Source organism: Anabas testudineus, chromosome 14 (genome assembly GCF_900324465.2).
Source record: "Anabas testudineus chromosome 14, fAnaTes1.2, whole genome shotgun sequence".
Classification (NCBI taxonomy): Eukaryota; Metazoa; Chordata; class Actinopteri; order Anabantiformes; family Anabantidae; genus Anabas; species Anabas testudineus.
This window is the reverse complement of record NC_046623.1, coordinates 5,028,238-5,045,849: the sequence shown is the minus strand read 5'-3', so window position 1 is coordinate 5,045,849 and position 17,612 is coordinate 5,028,238. Positions and strand designations below refer to the sequence as shown.

General features: G+C 41.4%; 1 pseudogene; it reads right to left on the bottom strand.

The window, feature by feature from the left end:
- Window positions 1-1,594: 1,594 nt before the first annotated feature.
- LOC113170913 overlaps window positions 1,595-17,612 on the bottom strand; it is a 35,312-nt pseudogene continuing 19,294 nt past the window's right edge.

The following is a 17,612-nucleotide window of genomic DNA, read 5'->3' as shown; positions in this document are numbered from 1 at the left end:
AACAGAGAGAAAAAGCTGCAGTCAGTTTCATGCAGTCAACATTGGATGGTTTTCATCAGCCATTGCAGTCTGTACACTGTACACACAGAAACAGTCACCTCCTATTGGACCAGACCCATTTTTAATAAAATGTTATCAAGACCAATCTAGTAATGTGTTGTACTCAGCATCCAGTAATTGTTTTAACAATGTTTCAACCATGACAGGCTAGACAAATGCTGTATGGGCAATCTCTGATCTCTGTTCATGGTTCACCATTTTAAATTAATTATCATCTAAAGCATTGTCACCACTCTGTAAACAAGCTGCTCGCATTCACATGATAACCAAGTAATGTTTCAGTGAGAGGTAAAATTGTATGTACAGCCTTAAAACCTTATGTGTGAGAATTTAATTTGAAGAATCATCATTTCCTTCCCTTTAAAATCAAAGTTACTCATTTTAAAGGAAAAAAAACTTTACTGTGAATTTCACATGCATGCTGTAAACTGCAAACCACTTGCACCTTGCCAGTGCACTCAATAATAATAGTCGTTTATAAGTTGATTGTATTTTGTATTATTTGAAAAGTAACCGACTAAACTATATGACTACTATAAATATATATAGTAGGATAAAAACTAGACATAATGGAGTAAAAGTAAATAAATAAGTAAATAAAAAACTCTGGTAAAGTACAAGTATTTCAAAATTATACTTATACTAAAGTTCTTGAGTAAAAGTACTAAGTCACTTACCACCTCTGGCCTTAATAATTAAATCTGCAATGTTCACTCTGTAGACTGCAACATCTACAGAGAACTGTCTGTAAATGCTGAATGTATTCTTCCTCACCGAGTGATGACTGTGGACCATACACCACTGTTTAAAGGATAAACCATCTAGCAGCACATATGTCAAATGAAATTAAAAGCTCTTAAATTAAACTACAAAAAAAAAAAAAAAAAAGCTGTTAACCCAGCATCTAAAACGATCAGCTGTGTTATTATTAATAACACCGAGGTCCTGGTACGCTCATCGGCCACTGGCATGGATTTGTTTCGAATGTAAACAGAGTAAATACTGATATTATAATTAACCTGTGCTTTTTCAGTTATGAGAAGTCAGTATACTTGTTGTGTAGCAGTGCCCCAACACTGGCACCCATCTAAGGAAAGCAGTCAGTGATAGTTATTTTTATCCTTTTGTTTGACTGGCCAAATGTCTGCTGCGAGAAACGTCCACTGCCTTTCATAAAACTCTGCAGTGGCCGTCACCGACTCAAGAATCAAAGGCTCCTAAATGAACGACATTAAGAAAGTAAGAGTCTTTAAACATCATGAACACACTGATATAAGAAGTGTAATCATTATCATTATCTCCATTTGCTAAGTGCATAGAGTATACAGTGGCAGGTCTGCTATGAAGGAAGTGTGTGTGCATAGAAGTTGAAATTCCTGATATATTTTTATTTTAGATTGCACTAATTCACAAATGATGAGTCATTTCTCCATTTCCTCAATTGTGGTCAATGACTTTGAGTCACTGACAATAGGGCACAATTTACAAATAAGAAAATCACAGAATTCATTCAAAAGCTCTGTTAAGAACAGACGTTTTTCAGTGGTGGAGAACTGATCCACTTTATTTGATTGGTCTGAACTCTTGTAATAGCCTACTAATAGACATTGTGCGATACAAACATTGCATTTCAACATCATAGAATACATGGGTTTTCAAGTCTCAATTTCAAATAGACAACAAAGTCACCACTGTGTGTTTGATAGAGAGCTGAAAAGACGCTCCAATTCTTTTTCGGCTTCATGTTGGATTTCTTTAAGATTCAAGTTTGTAAACTTTTTTTGTCTTTGCCTTTGTAAACACATAACATCCCATCTAAATAGGATGAGTAACCAAGGTGTTGAAGGTGATGGAAAATAAAAATCTGAACATGTGCTGTGACAAATAATTCAAAATCAAAATGATAGAAAATGAAATATCAAGCGTAGAGCAGAATGGATTAGTTGTCTGAGCAAAGTAAAAGCTGCAGAAGCCAAAATATGGTATTTTACACATATCTAAAAACAGACCTGCAAAGGAAGGTTACTGTCATTTATGTTTTTGACCTAGTATAAGTCATATCCAAAGCGTTATGATTGACAAAAGAAGCAGAGATTAAGTGGTCACGGATTTGAATCACCATGACGGCAAACTCCTTAACATTTAACGGTACCATACACTTGAAACTGTAACTTGTGATGCAAGTGTTACACTACAAACTCATGTACCAGCTACAAGAAAAGACAGGAAGTCAAAACATCCAGATTTCTGTGAGTAGTGGGAAAACGTTAAAGCACATCTTATTATCTTCCTGTGCCAGAGGTTGAATAAGTTACACAGCAGGTAGTATGCTTTTTGTTGTCAAAAGCTACAAAGCAAAAAAGTGCAACAATGGTGCAGACCATTCTTTATGTTTGGTTAGTTTTGTCTTTTTGTGTAATGGAAAGACAATTTACAGAGTTCAGATTTGTCAGGAAAGTATCAAAAAAAAAAAAAAAAAAAAAAAAAAGAGGGACTACAGAAAGAAATACAAACATCAAACACAAAAGAAGATCTCTGAGAAAATTGGTTAAAGCTGCCTTCTTTCTCAAGTCACAAGGCATGGCAAACTGCCCCCCCCCACAAAAAAAGTAAAAAAAAGGGAAAGAAAGTTCCTGACATACTTTTTTTCCCCATGAAAATCTTATAGAGCAGCTCATTCTGGACAGGTTCGAAACTGCAGAGAGAGACAGCTACATGTGACACACCATGGCCAGTACTATAGGGGAGAAAAAAACAAACAAACAAAAAACAAAACAAAAAAAACAAAACAACAGTACAAACATTGGCTCACTTCCGTTATTCAGGTGGGGTCCAGGAGTAGTCATAAGGATTTCTTTTTCTGGCAAAATTAAGCTTATTTCAGACGTTTCACCTTGCTGCTATGACACCAGTGTTCTGAGTTCTGAACTTCTTTCGAAGACATTTCCTCTGTCTACAACGGGATGAGAAGTCACATCTACCATCTGACTCACACACTTACAATCCATGTCCACTGTGTAGCAAAGACAGACATCAGATTTAAAAGCTGTTTGAAAGGTTAGTCTATGTTTTGTCCTCAGATGCCCATGATGTTCCAACTCTGGCAGTACTGGATGGATGGTACTGGATGGTGGCACAGCGTGTGTGCTCCACTCGCGGTCATGTACATCCACAGTCCGGCCCTCTTAGCATTACTATAGTAAAATTATTAAAATGGGGTCTGGAGATGTGGGGTTGAGGTGGGCTGGGAAAGACCAACTGTGATATTAAAGATTATACCCCTTACTCTTTCCATTTAAAGTGGATCAATTTAAAAGCAACATTAAAATAAGAAATAATCAAGTTAAGAAAACACTGCAAAAGGTTACTCTATTTACATACACTGATTTTCTTAAAGACAAAGAATATCTTTACAGAAATCAAACAAAACCAGAAATAGTCTCTTATGTTGTTTCTTTGTACATAATAAGTTCTTCATCTTTACTACAGCTCATATCAATCCCCTCAGGTTCTGTTTATTTTCCCCAACAGGCTGAGTGAGTGCTTCTGGACCAAAAGCAATCCCCCGTTCTGGAGAGCCCCAGCCTGCCAAAGGCTGCTGCTTGTACTCTGTGCTAACAGCCAGGGGGTGCCAGAGCACCAAAATGAAAAATCATATCACCCCGTCTACTTGCCAATGAACAAGGTTAGTTCTGGTCTGGGAGAGCGGGGTGAACAGACAAGCCTCAGTGCCAGCATCTTTTGTGGGTATTGGAGTTGTGGCAGCAGGACTCAATCACTGTCAGAAAGGGTCTCATATTGCTCCGACAGCAGAGACTGCCACACACGCTGCTGAGTCACTGGTGCTCCAGCTGCAGGCGGCTGCTGCTGGTGGTTCTGTATAGAGGGGGAGGCTATGGAGGTGGGTGGTGTGTTGCTTAAAATGCGCATGGTCAGTGGGTTGTAAGGGAACTGCATGGATCCTGGGGAAAGAAAACATTTGTTTAAATTAATTGCATCCAGGTTTTCTGTGTTGCCTGATTTCACCAGACAGTTAACAATGCTGACAAAGATGGAAGAGGATGTGCAGCTCACCTGTGGATGAAGGTCGTTCTTCCCAGTTCCACTGGGGTTGGGCTTGAGCTTGTCTGTGATAATCTCCCTCAGAGTGGACGGAGGACACTGAAGAGGGACGTTCCCCTCCAGCGTAGGACTGACCCAGGTTAGGTGACTTGGATTTTCGGCTGTTAGCTTTGCCTTGTTTCTGCTTCCCTGTCGATTCAAGTGGAGAGAATGTGTAAATCACCAACATCTTGAAAGTAGGAACTCTTCTCAACACAGATGTCAGGAATGTGACTTGTACCTACCCATACTGGGTGATGGGGTAGCCTCCTGGCGAGTGTCACTGCCCGCACCAGGTGTGTTGATGGCTCCTATTCCTCCCTGGTGCTCCTCTTGTCTCTCCTCCAAGTTGCCCATCAAAGCCTTACGGATGATGTCCTCCAACCCCAGGTTGCTGGCTGGATCACTAAAGGAGTGATTCCTGGGGTTTATGCTGCCTATAAACCAAAACACAGCAAAATATACAGTGAGAAATGAGTATTCAGTGAGAGGAAGCATTAAGCATGTGAGTGAGTTTCCCTGCTACTTACTGGAGCTGGTAACAGCAGGCAAGTTAAAAATCTCTGTGCCAGGCTGTGCACTTCCTGCAAGACAATTATTAGTTGCTGTAAAACTGACAAGAAAGACTTGATAAAATGATAAAAATACATGAAGTTGCTTCAATATTATTGCTTGCTTAAAAAGAACTTTAAAAATTCAGAAAGAATGAGTTATCATCCCCTCCTTGAACTGCCACTTTATAGTGGTGGAGTGGTTTGTGTGCCCGAATGACCCCAGGAGCTATGTTGTTAGGGGCTGAAGCCTCTGGTAGGGTATCCCAATGCAAACAGGTTCTAGGCAACAGGCCAGATGAAGAGCAGTTCATGAGTCCCTTAAAAAGAAGACTGCCCAGATTTGCGTCACCGGGGCCCCACCTTGAAGTCAGGCTTGGGGTTGGGGCATGCAGGTGAGCGCCTGTACAAGGAACCTGTCTATTGGGACATGTAACTTCAGCTCGGACACAAGCGGCCAAAATGAGTTTCCTTCACAGGGTGGCTGGGCACACCCATAAAGATAGTATGAGGAGCTTGGTCACTGGGAAGTTCCCCTGGAAGAGCTGGAGGAGGTGTCTAGGAGAGGGAAGTACGGGCATCCCTGCTTAGAATGTTTCCCCCACGACCCCAGCCCCGCAAATAAGTGGAGGAAGATGGATAGATGGCTGGATAGATGAGTTATCATGCACACACATTTATTTTTATTATCTGATGCATGCATGTTAGTTTGACAGAGAGGAGATAAGAGGGCCCACTTACCAACATCAGAATCACCAACACCAGAGGTGGAGTTCAACTTACGGAAGATCTCCTGCTTTTTGGATGTCACCATTGGTGAGGTGTTCTCCAGCTTAGTGAAGAACGAAGGCACATAGCTGACACTTCCTGGGGACCTTGAATCACCCCTTGAATCAAACAAAAAGTTAAGGGTCAAAGAGCAAAAGGGTTACAGGATCAACAAACTTTCTGGCACATCAAACAACTGCAGATATGGGCGAACAATCTGCTTGCTGGCATCATTACGAGACATTAACTGACTGTGGGGAACAACATTTCTATCTCAATAAATAAAGTATGTATATGCTCCCCAAGAAAAACTCTGTCACATGTACATTTAATTGTAACCCTAATCTGCTACTACTCCATAATGTCAGAAGATTCTGAATCTATTTTAAGCCTTTTTAAGGCTTGTTGTGCTGACAACTTCAAATAATCATAAATTGAAACTGTGCAGAGCCTGTACCTGATCTCAGAATTGTCAGCCTCCCGCCTTTGTGATGGAGGCCCACCAGTCTCTTGTTTGTCCATGCTTTGGTAGCTCTGTGGTGGAGAGATGGGTTCATAGTTCTCCATTGGCCTGCCTACTTGCTCTGGAGACTTACCAGGCCTGAAAAGGGGGAAGAGAGAGTATTAGGTGGATAATGGGTCATAGATAATGTCTGACTTAGATCGCACTGATTTAACTCTTTAGTCCATGTACCTGGCCCTTGGCTTGTCAGTAACATTCTCTGGTGAAACTCTACTGGAGGGTCTCTGGTGGTGTGAGGTCTGGACCTGGTTCTCAGGACTGTAGCGGCTGAGCACCTTGGCTCGACCTGAAGAAGACACAGATGGCACCACGCTCTGGAATGTGGCAGAAGCTGAGGAGGCTGGAGGAGCGTCCTGATTCCGGGCAAAGTCCTGGGTTATTATATGCTGCATGAAAGGAAGTACAAAACCAGTTTAGCTAGGTATGTTGGGTTGGTGTATATGGTAGACCTGGTTGACTTACTATTTAATTCTCCAGCCCATCTTACCGAAATGTGGTCTGCCAAGGTCATGACCCGATGAGTCTTGGGGACATGCGAGTAGCTCTCTGGCTGGGAGGAAACTGGCAGCTGGGAACTGGGCTGTTGTGGATCCCCTGGTGACCGGTAACTCATATCATAGGCCCGCATGCCAACTGGTGGAAACATAGTCAGTTTGAGCTGATGCCATGAAGTTGAGCTAATATGCCAGATACTCTCAGTAATGAATCGACACGTTTACAGCCGACAAAAGTAACTTAAAGTGTAGTCTGGTGACTAGATTGAAATAGTTGTGAACAGATTTGTAATTTAGATATTTATATGAAATTTGTAGCCATACCTGGTCCTTGTGGTTGCCCATCTTCCGTTTTGTCCTGTTGTGACTGGATAGGGGAACTGGCAGGACTAATCACCTCAATAGCTGTGTTATTGTCGTAACGACTAGATGACACTGCAGCACAAGTATGAACAAGGGGTTATTCTTTTTAAGCAAACGACACAATATTAAGGTATGTTATAACAAGTTGTACTTGTACAACGCATTTGTGTGCTAGTCCACTGAGCTAATGATGTCACTGTCAAAGTGCACTCAAGTGCAGTTCTAATAAGGTTCAGCTATCTCCATGTGTACCAAACACACTTACAGCTGCTAGAGGAGTCAGAGCTCTGAGAGCCTCGCTCTCGTGAGTCTTTGTCAGAGGCTATCTGCCGTGTGATGATGACATCAATGAAGTTAGCGGCTGTGATAGTCGTCTTTCCACGAGTCCGAAGCTCCTCTTCGATACGGGACTTTGAAGTTTGAGGGCCCTTATCCTTAACCCCGACGCCGGGGCCCTCAGAGTAAGCTGGATGGGGCTTACCTCCTGGCAGAGACAAAGCACCATATGGTGACTGCATGGATCGTCTCTCTGACTCCTGTTGCTGCTGTTCGGATAGGCTGGCCACTCGTCGAGCTGCAGCTGATGAAGACATATCATCATCCCGTTCATGTTTGCTCTCCTTCACCTTAGCCACATCCATCTGTGGAGCAGAGGCTGCAGCGTCCACCAGTGCAGCAAGAGCATCAGCTGCAGTACTGTAGCGCGAGTTACTCTGTGCTGGTGATGTTGCTGCTGCTGTATGTGGCCTGATAAAAAGAGATGATGGTAACAAATACATTTCTAAAAGGATGGCTTCAGCTGTCTTTGTGTTGACATTTACTGATAGCCCCTTACCCTAACCTTAAACGTCACAACTAAATGTCCACCCTAACCCCTTACACTCAATCTAAAAATATATAACCTTAATCCTAAAATTCAATCTTGACCCTCAAGCAGCATTTTCAAAACAGATCTCACAATTTATATCAATAAAAAGTACACACATATACACAAATGGCTACAAGTTTACACTTACATTAGTGATGTGATGACACTCTTGCCCTGGAAAATGCTTGGCCGCTGCTGAACCACTACATCCTGCATCCTCAACGAGGGTGAAGGAGAGTGCAAATACCCTTGACTCCCTGGTCGTCCTGGCTGCTCTGGTCCACCTGATACACATACATATCACGAAACATTTCAAAATACAGTGCATAGAGCACCACTTCTTGTATTAGAAAAGAATAAGAAATATAAACATAATCAATATATTGAACAAAACTAATCACCACGAATGTATTCATTGGCTCTCTCCCGCTCTCGTTCTCGCATTTCCCGTTCCCTCTCTCTTTCCCGTTGCTCCCTTTCCCTTTCTTTCTCCTGTTGTTCCCGGTCACGCTCCCTTTCTCGTTCCCTCTCTGCATTGGCGGCAGCAGCAGCAGCAGCAGCAAGATGGGCTGGGTGGCCTGAGGAGAACAAACACCACAGACACAGGATTTATTCATCTGCTAGTAAGGTGGTTTCAGAAGGACCAGGGCCTTGCAGGCAAGATGTAAATCTATTATCAGAAAGAAGAATTATATTTTGTCTGAGGAATATACATACCTAAAACATTAAGACAAACCGTAGATCAATCAGGTCGATTCATCAACATTTGAATGCCTCTAGTTTTTTTTAAGTCTTACTTTAGTGAATTTAAGTCTATATATAAAAAGCTTCAAAATTAGATAATGACTAATATTAACAAAACTCACCTGCAGACCAAAAAGTTACATTAGTCAATTTAATTAAAATGCAATTAAAATTACAATCCTACATTTTTGTGTGTCTATAAAACAAAACCTGTTATGCAGCACAACTAATTTAGTGGAAATAATAACAGTCACCAAGTTTTGTGAGAAATACTCCCCTGTACAACTGCAGTAAGGCTTGAAAGGAAGATCTGACCTTTGACACCTCAGGCCAGTGCAGGGCTGCGCGCTTACAGAGGTGTGAGGGAACATGGAGTCGTGGCAAGGAAGATAAGGGAGTGTAGGGATTGGGAAGGGAGGGGTCCTCACCTGGCGATATGGAGGTTGGGTTGAAAGCCCTAGGAGGGAAAGGGGGCTGAGCTCCAGGGAGGTAGGCGATGCGTTCCAAAGTGGGAGTACCTGTTCCCCCAGGGTGAGGCAACAGGATAGTTGGAGGCATCTGGGCTAGATCAATAATCCCTTTTACAGACAGAAGCAAAGGGCCAACGGTGAACAGAAAGAACCAATCCATCAATTTCTGAATGTATGAACACCGTATACACTTAGCTGTAACCCATCACCTTCATCTCTTAGTGCTCTCAAATAAAGATTGATCAGTAAGCAACAGGGCTGCAAAGAGAGTGGAATAGTGGTCAACTTGTAAGAGGCAACCACTCAGCAAATGTAGATTTGGATGACTACACCCAATTGATAAATTGAGTAGTACCCGAATCAGTTGCAGCCCCAAAATAAAGAGCAAATTAGCAAAATTTGTCTAGGTCATTTGCTTCTGGGCGTCTGGAAAAGGTAGCCACTACTTCACAAGCACAAAGTCTGCATACTACAACCCCCCCGCCTTAGGCCTCGCCCCTGCCTGCTGTGGCAGATGAGAGGGCCAGTTGGTGGAAGGCCGTACCTCGAGCTCCAGCCGTGTAAGGGATAGTGACAGACTGTTCCCGTGGTGACAACCCTCGGGCCATGTCAGGCCGTGGGATGACTTGCATCTGCTGGGAAGTGATATAATCGTTAAGGATTGTTTGCCGCGTATTCTCCATGGTGTACAGCTGGTATGTGTTGTGGTAGCTCGTTGGAGACGGCTGCCTGGGGAACATGAATGCTGCGCCTGAGGGCAGGGGAAAAACAAAAAACAGACCAAAAAAAAAAAATTTAACAAAAGGTTCACAGATACAGATCACAACCAATGACATCAAAAGCTGAAAGAGATCCTGTACATGTAACGCTTATGACTTAAATAATATATAATATTTATTATGTTTGTAGTAGTGGTGGAAAGAGTAGAATTGGTTAAACAGTGTACCTGGATCCAGAACTCTGTGGAAGGCCATGGTGGGATCCAGATGTGTAGTCAAGTGGGCTCGGTACGGTTCTCCAGGAACAACAGACCGATGGTGGGGGTCAAAGGGACTGTGAGAGGCTACAGGGTCACCACCTGACACCGGTGACTTGGCAGGGACACCTTCTCTCTGAGTTGGTGTCATGGAACTTTTTCTTTCATGTGCAGCAGACTTTGCAGAGCTCATGCCACCTTTGGAGGAAACAGGAATACACAGATTCAATAATTTAGTTTAACAAATTAAGTCATCACTCATCTGATTAGTGAATACTTGTGACAGTATGTCACAGAATCACAACAGGTATTGATATTCATCCATCCATTTTGACTAAAACTAAGATGAAAATAAATAATGTGACTGAAACAAAGGTTTCAGGAAATGAGTAAGAATAAAACTAAATAGGAAATTTCTCTCAAAAGACACAGATTCAATAAATTAGTTCAACAACTGAGGTCATGACTCATCTGATTAGTGGATACTTGATGACATCTTGTGACAGTATATATGTCACAGAAAACTAAACAGGTATAGATATTCATCCAGTGATTGCACATTAATGCTAATATACTTATTGAGGCCAATATGATGACCTGGCAAGATAACTCAAATTCCATTTTGCCTAAGTGCTTAATTGTAGTGTCAGGATAGTAATGACGTATAGTAATGAATCCACAGTTTTGGAATAAAATGATTATGGTACCCTCTGAACCACGTCCAAGCATTGGAGATCCTCTGGAAACAGGATTGGTACTGTAGTTGACAGGGGTCCTGCGAGCGTTGTTATCCTCATAAAGGCCGGGACTAAGCTGGGATTTGGCCGGCTCTTGGTGTGTAGAGCGCAGGACAGAAGCCGTAGAGTTGACCACAGATGTGTGGCGTACTGCCTTGTTTTCCTCGTATTTGGTTCGTTCCATGGCTTCCATGTGCGGAAGCTTTGTGGGACTGGTAATTAGGGACTTGACATTGTGTTTTATGGTCGGCTGGTTCAGAGATTGAATCTGGTAAAGGGAGAAAACACATTAGTCATTGATTCATAAGATCAGATATCACTGGTTACAACCGTTGTATGTATGTGATTATATATGTATGGTGATTTTGCATATTAATTATCAAAAGGCTTAAGGTACATGCTGTCCACAAATAAATCTTGGCTTCTTACCTGAGATATGGAGCCCTCCAAAACCCTCCTCTCTGACATGTCAGGGGTCTTACAAATGTCCTGGCCAGCCTGGTCTTGCCGGGGTATTTCATGAATGGAGCGTCCCATTTCTTTGATAGTATTAACTCCTTCATAAGGCTTGCCTTTGCCAATACCACCTTCAAAAGAGCGGATTGGTGGGCTGTCTCGCTTCATCTGTTTTACATATTTTTTGGTCTCTTCATATGTCTCTGCAGCAGTTCTTGGTGTTCCTAAAAAGATTTTTCAAATATTTCAGCCCTCTTCCTTTTGGATGCTTCTAACAAGGTACAAGTATGATGATGTGAAGCTTTACAATTAGCTACCTTGCATAATAGATCCAGGTGTTAATTGTCTTTCCTTAGAATCTCCATGGAGACCTTCTCTGGGCAAGGCTCGGCTAATTAATCCTGCAAAACAAACAAGCACCATCACCACCTGATACAGATCCATTGTTAATTTTATCAACCAAGATTGTCAAGTACTCGTTGACATAGGTTTGTTTAATAAAAGTTTTAGCGACAAGAAGAATAAAAACAAACTACAGCATAATCTCTGTTCAGCACACCATGTTCTACCATCTATATCACAGTTCTCTTTTGAACGGCAATCAGTCACAATTATTAATTTTACGTTTAATCATTTGGCAGATGTTTTTATCCAAAGAGACTTATAGGTGAGATAGGCAAAGCCAGGGTAAGCATAAGGAGGTCTTGTCTAAGGTGACACTCGATAGCAGTTTTAATGTTGGGGCGGTCAGCACAGGCACTCAGCCAGGTAGAGCACCATACACAGAAAGCTGTGATATTTTGTAGTTCTGATCAACATCTGTTGATCAAAGCCAGCATTAAATTGTTTCCGAGCTGACCGCGAAGAGTGTACTTAATAATTTTTAATCTCATAGAGCTTGCAGGCAGTTTATAGTGTAAGTAGGACTTATTGAGTTTCACAGTTTAAATCGTGCCTAAAAGTAAGATCAAAATAAATCTTGTGACTGAAAAAAATGATTAAAACTAAATAGAAAATTCCTGTCCAAATTAACAATAGTTTTGTCAAACATCACAAGTCAGGACACAGATTCAATAATGCAGTACCCTCGAATGGAGCACCTTCCCTGCCGGGGTGTCCTCTGCCCATGGATCCTTCCATCATGTCATAAGTGCGTTTCATCTCATGGCTTGTTCTGGGGCTGCGGGTGTTTTCCCTGGAGCTCTTGATAGCTTTTGAAAAAACATATTTAGGATCACTCTGTGTGTTTGGTGAAGAAATACACAAGTGTTATTTCATAGATCAATAACCAAAGCACTTACCATCAAAGGAGAGAATGTGACCGCTCTTGCCTTCATAAATAACATGACCTTTAGACAACTGCTCTCCTCTGGTCTTATCTGGGCTGCTCAGATCCTCTGTGGCCAGTTTTGTGATTGTGCCCTTCAGGAGGTCAGCAGCAATGCTGGACTGGGTTAGGGCTGGTGTGCCCTATTTCAGAAAAAAGCAAAAATATTATGAAATATAGGAAGAAAAAAAAACACATGCCTAATTACCTCAGCAAATACCCTTACAATAATCCCCCACCACCACCATCCCACCCTTCTGCACGCCAAAAAAACATTACCTGAGTGATTGATCCTCTGAAAGCCAGACCCTCGCCCACCTTTGCTGGGTTGCCTCTGCCATCCTGTATGGATGGAACTGCAATTCCATGAGAAATACAAAGAAGAAGAAGAAGAAAAAAAAAAGATTCATGTGGTTGGTGCCACCTAGTGGGAACAAACCCTTAGTTTTCATAATAATATCCATTTAGGTGTCAAAAAAACAAGGAAAAACAAGTACTGAAACATAAAGTTTATTTCTGCAGGCTGTTGTCACTGTATCTCAGTTCATAAATAACAGGAAGTTTTCACACATACAGAACTAGACTAGTGTTTTGCACTGTGTCAGTTCAAAAAAATATTTAATCATCAACCTTACTTTCATGGTCAGTGGTAGAATATAGATATTTAGAATGCAGGTAGTTATCTACATGTTATTATAAGCAATAAAATATTGCATTAGCGAAATATTATGATTTTGAGAGCAGAGTGGATTTAGAAAGAAAATAACATTTCTATTAAATCCATAAGGACAGACCCCCCTCCCCAACAATGACAGACCATGGGGACTTCAAATAGTTCCCAGCAATTACTAACTAGTGGAGTAATGTGACTGTCTGCTGTCCTACCAGGTTTGTTGGGATCCTGCTGCCGTGGCAGACCCAGAGATATGGAGCCCACAGTGCTCTTAGTACCCTCTGGCCCATAGACAACATGGGATGGCAGGTATGTGCCAGGCGTTCCCTGGAAAAGAAGGAACAAAGACACAAACACATTCCAAAGTTAGGTCACTGTGTTGATGAAAAGTGGGGTTAATGCTTATTTTTATATCTTGTTTTATTTTTTTATTTATTTATTTTTTTTATAAATGGCAGTATGAGATGTGATGAGAGTCAATAACCAAACCATTATGCATTATATTTCCTGACTAATACAACTTTTGCAACAGTCGAATGGTCCTATGGTCCTATTTTGTGTGCTATGGTATCTGTTGTAGTAAAACATTTCACACATTTTATTAAACCCAGATATGTTCCAGTGAGCACTTGCATAAAATTGATAATTAAAAACTAATTTCTTGCGACTCTGATGTGAGTGACCGCCACATGCTTCATCCTCATGCTGCCTTACCTGGGAGATGGAGCCTCCTTGGATGAAAGAGGGCTTGTCTGTTGGCTTTGTGGTTGGAATGAGTGGGGGAGGAGAGGGAATGTTGGGAGGCCGACTGGGTCTGCTGAACGTCACCCGGACTCCATCTGGCATACCCTGGACCAACTGGGTGGGGGAAGGGTGGAGGACTAGTAGGAATATAGAAAATTGTAAAAATATAACAACATTTAGACATTAAATACCAGCATAAACAGCAAATGATTTTGCAAAACAACCCTCACCTCGCATAGTACCCTAAACCTTTCTTCTAAATACCTTCTGCCTGCCAGACACCACATCTCCAACCCACCCAACATATGGGTTCCATTAAGCTTAATTTCCCATCAAAGAGTGCATGATAAAATGTTCAGCTTCATTCTGACTGACTCCAGTAAGTAGTAAAGTAAGCACTGAAGACCTCACTTAAAAGCTTGTTCCTTAGCCTGAGGTAACCATGGCCCACGCCTGCTGTCTGCTTTAGTGTCTCCTGGGAAAGCAGAGTAAATGAAATGGATCATAACAGACACGCACACAGCAGACAGGGAGTCACCTCTGTGCAGGGAGCATGTCTCATGCTTTGCACTCTTCAAAATCAAAAATGCATATGGCTATGTGGGAGTTCTTCCAGTGGGCATGGACATCATCTCCCTGCAGGCTCATAGGGAAGGAAACAAGCTACTCCATGATGAATTTATAAATCCTTGTTTCAGGGATACTGTGTTTCAAACATTAACATTCATGCTGCAGTTCACCTTCAGGGATAACAATTCGAAAACCATGAGAAATACATTTGCTCCAAATAACAAATAAGAGAAACTATAACCCAACAACTTCAGTAAAAGTCCTACTGCCATTTCAAGCTTTCTTGCCAACATTTCGTAGAATGTTACCCCTAACTATTTACTAAACCAGAAACAAGCCTTTATTACCATTCATAATCTATAATTCCATAAATATATACTAAATTAATGTAGGTGTTTAAAATACTAACAAAATAAACTTTGCCTGAACCACCAGTGTGACTTAACAGGATGCATTTTATTTGCACCTCTGTCTCTGTGAGCAAGGGTGGAGCTCAGCTCCTTCACACAAAGCAGGGACTAGGCAGGAAAACAGAGGGAGCCCAGGTGAGGAGAGACTAGTTTTACTGTGTACAGTGTTACACTTCACTTGTTACTTTAAATGGTTTATCAAATACCTGTTAAAAGAGCAGACTATCAAAGTAACAAACAATCCACAAGCATGATGCTCGCTAGCAAGAGACAGTTCCTCACAGCTGCAGCAAAAGTGGAAGGTCATCTGGGTTTCAGAAACTTTTATTTTGAAATACTTACAGTACTATTATTTTTATAATGCATTAAATGCTTTAGGTTCAGTATATATATCTCTAACATCATAATGGCATTATAAATCGGCCATCAGTTCCTGTGGTCTCTAAATATTAGTCATTTAAAAAAACAAACAAATCCATATTGATCGACCACTGCACCAAACACAGATTTACAACAGGATTAAAATATTCAGTCCTCCTGCTCTCCAACTTCAAATTAACATAATTAAGCAATTCCATATCCTTATACAGAAACAGACTATCACTAACAGATCAAACTGAAATATGAATGGTTGATACACACAGTACATTATAGTTTTGTTAAAAGATAGAATGTGCCATCATCAGTCAAAAAGTGTCACAAATTTCAGACACAAAAGACTCAATGGGAGTTAGGTGAGACTAGTTTGTATCAGCGAAGGAAGGGAGGAGGCAAGAAAGGGAGGAAAAGAGGAGGTGAAGACGTGTGCTTTTACCTGGCGGCACAATGTAGCGGGAGGCACTGGGGGCGTTGGGGTCAGGCTGGGGTGAGGCCTTACTCAGCTCCCTGGGGGAGAGTCTGTAGGGGGAGCCTGGCCGACCAGAGTGGGTCTCCTGATCCAGAGCCAGCTTCATGTCATAAGGCATGTAGGGTAAGATCTTAACTGCATACACAGGCATAAGGACAAAGGGAAGACAACCACTATTAAAATAAGAACTCAGTGCCAGTGAGCATTGAGCTAACCTGAAATGGATGAGCCTTTACAACCAACACTGCCATCTGCACACATCCAGTATTACCTATGTAAAAAATCTCCCTGTCAAAGCTCAGCAGCTTAATGACAGCTGCTCTACTCTTCACATAACTCAGTTACTTACAAAAAGCTTTGCAAAAACTCAAGCCATAATAAACTGACACTCTGCAGTCATACAAACACAAAAACAAAATAGATTTGCAAGCAAGTATTGGGGTCCAAGCTCCTTAGCCCTACTCAGACCCAGCACCTCAAAGACTAATGCAATTTCCCCCAGCACCTCAAGTTTCCAATGCACCTGCGAAACAAAGAGCACTTAAGGACTGTGTAGAGCATACACTGACCCCTACCGGTTAAGGCAGATGGCCATGTAGCCAAAACCTAGTTCTGTTGGAAGTCTCATCTTGGTTGCCATAGTTACATGCACTACGTGATTTGTGGGGGTGTGGGAATGCATCCTGTGACTGGTTATCATATAACCCCTCTGCTTTCTGGCAATCTTTACTCAAAGAATTTACTCAAATAATTACACCTACTTACTCTAATTGCTGCTACCACGTGTCCTCCAACAGATGGTAGCAGATCACCACAAATCAAAGCTTTGTGGTCTGTTAGAGGAATTCTTAATCTTAATACTTCAAATGTTTGTAGAAAATAGACTATTTGGAGGTTTTGTACCAAAAATAAAATACTGAATTTAAGGTATATACCACATTAGGGTTAGTTTTCCCTGGGGCATACTGGGCCACCAAATTCCTTGTGATAAATCAATACCTTTGCTTTAAGATCCTTACACCTTCTTGTGAAATGTATGTATTAACAATTTAACTGTGTCAACTATGTGAGATAAAAGTTTAAAGTCACAACTACTTAGAGGTAGCGAGTAAATAAACAAAATGCATTTGCATTTATTATAGTGACCTCTTATGGTTGGCATGGGCAGTTTTCCCAGGAGATCTCATTTGCAAAGGATACTACCAAGACTTTAATTTGTGCAACACAAAGTGTTGTTTGTCTGCACCAGCGATTTTAGTGATGGAAGAAGACAAAATTAAGATGATACAGAAAAATCTGAACAAAAACAATAAAGTTAATTTGCATTGGTAGCTGAATGGTTACAGAGAATGCCATGTAATCACAGTGTCCTCAGTTTAAGTCCATCTGGCGACCTGGATGTCATAACTCTCTTCTGACATGTCTTTTCATTTCCAATTGCTCTACTAATACTATCAAATAAAAAGGTAAAAATGCCAAAAATATCTTTTAAAAATAAATAAACACTACATAGCCCCTTTTTTTTCCCCCCCATCCAAAGGCATTTTCATAAGAAACATCATCACACACTTTAGCTTTGACTTTGCATCACAGTCAACATCACAGTTAACTTTCTTGTCCTAGCTTCGGTAGGACAGTCTAGAGCCCTCTTAAATGTTTCATTTTTGGAAACTAAATGGGCCCTAAAACCTTATTAGCTATACATCACTAACAAAAAATTATTCTAGTTTTTCCTTGTCTTACCATCTCTTTCTAGTATAGTGGGACTACGAGTGCTGAAAGGGGGTCTGCGCTCAAGATCTCCCTGATCCTGCCTCTGCTTCTCTTCCTGGTGTGCAGACTCATGCACAGCTTTGATCTGGTTTTGCAACATGGCAAAACCACTGATGGATACAGCACCCGACGCAAAAGAACCAGGCACCTAGATAAC